Source organism: Tiliqua scincoides, chromosome 2 (assembly GCF_035046505.1).
Source record: "Tiliqua scincoides isolate rTilSci1 chromosome 2, rTilSci1.hap2, whole genome shotgun sequence".
NCBI lineage: Eukaryota > Metazoa > Chordata > Lepidosauria > Squamata > Scincidae > Tiliqua > Tiliqua scincoides.
Genome location: NC_089822.1, coordinates 237,812,303 through 237,814,053, shown reverse-complemented (window position 1 = coordinate 237,814,053; position 1,751 = coordinate 237,812,303).

The window sequence follows — 1,751 nt, the reverse complement described above, 5'->3', positions numbered from 1 at the left end:
GTGGGCCTTTTACAACAGGTCCATAGGATTGGTCCATTAGTACCAATCGATACCAATCGGTACCAACCAAGCTTTTTGCATGACTCTCACTAAAATAATGGGGTGTGATAAGGTGATAATTGGGGTGTTAATTCTGTGATAATTCTGTCTAAAATTTTAATTTGTTTTGTTTTCATTGATTCAGTCCCTCATTTTTTCACTCTTGTCATCATTCATTTTTGAAAATTATGTATTTAATTTTAACTAACAGTGTTTCTTTCTTTTCACAAGCAGCTCCCAGCCAGAGCTTCATTGCTCAGCCATCTTCTGGGTTAATTAAAATGGCGGGGAGGGATACAGAGTCACAAGGTTTCAGTGTTTTCATTGAAATGTGCAAACATGCTAAATATTCAGTAGGCTAAGACAAAAGGCTTATCTGTTTGTCTAGCCTCATAAACTGTTTGCAAATAAAAGAAAACGCATTTATTTCTCCATGACATGATGATGAAAAACGGAAAGAGCAATCTATCCAGTTTCTCAGCAAGACTGCGAGATTAAAAGATATTTACATTGATTTGTCACAGCTGCTGGCGCAGAGAGACTCCGATTACACTGGCACAGATACTAAAGACATTGTACCAAGAGATTTCTGCAAGAAACCGAGTAGCGACAGATTCCCAATTTTGTAGTCTTGCTGGGAGAGGAAAGATTCCTACTGGGAAGGAAGGGCTAAAGTGGTATTGTCTGATCCAGCTGACAGATTGGTTTTAAGTTTTTGATGGCCCATGATAAAATATAAATCAAAGTCTCTGTCTTTTCTGAGTCCCCAGCGTCTAACAAGCAAACATTTAACACTCTCCAGTGCTAAGTAAATCTCAATGTAGGACAATATTCTGTTCTGGAATGTGATATAGTGGCTAGCTTTGCCCTTGTGGCAAAGAAAATCCGTGCCAATTTCGTGTTGTCTAAATCTTAAATTTTCCTGTTCTCCTTATTAGCTGGTAAGATCTTGAAAATTACTGAAGCTTGTTCCATTTTGGAACCATTTTAACATTTTATGCTTTTATCCTACGTTGGGTTTTAATGCGCTCAGTTTTATTTGATGTGTCTGGAGGGTTGAACCGCTATTGCCTGTTTCATATGTGCTTATGTGTTCTTATATTGTAATGACCAATTGGTTATATAATAAAATTTCTTCACTTCAAAGACGGAATGTGATATGATTTTTTATAGGCAAGTGTGGCATGCAAAGGGAGTACATTTTTAGCAAAATTGGTGTATTTCTACTTGGGGCCATACCCCGCATCTGGCACCTCTACCGTCAAAAGCTCCGTCCGGGAATGGAAGAGGATTCCATTCCTAGAGGGAGGTCCTGATGGTGGAAGCGCTAGTTGGGGTGCTCACCTTGGTCTGTAAGCTCAGGGCATACGAATGTATGCAGCTTGCCTTTGGGAAGTCCACATGATTGTCGTGGATGTGACCGCTCAGCTGTGGAGCTTGCGATCAACCTGATCCTACCCAGAGGCAGCATTGCCCGGGAGATGTTCGTTGTGAAAGTGCCATAAAGCACTAAAAGAGGGAGCATTGGTGTGGAGGCCAGTAAGGGTGGGTGCTGGTTAGAGGAGCTCCGGGAGCTGTAATTGGTAAGTGTGTCAGTGAACAGTGCAAGGGAATTCTGGGGCAGGGGGAAGGGACAAAATTGGGCAGGGAGGGTAGGGTGGTTCAGGCCCAGGAGGGTGGTGGGGAAGGCAGCAGAAGCTACTTCTGGATGC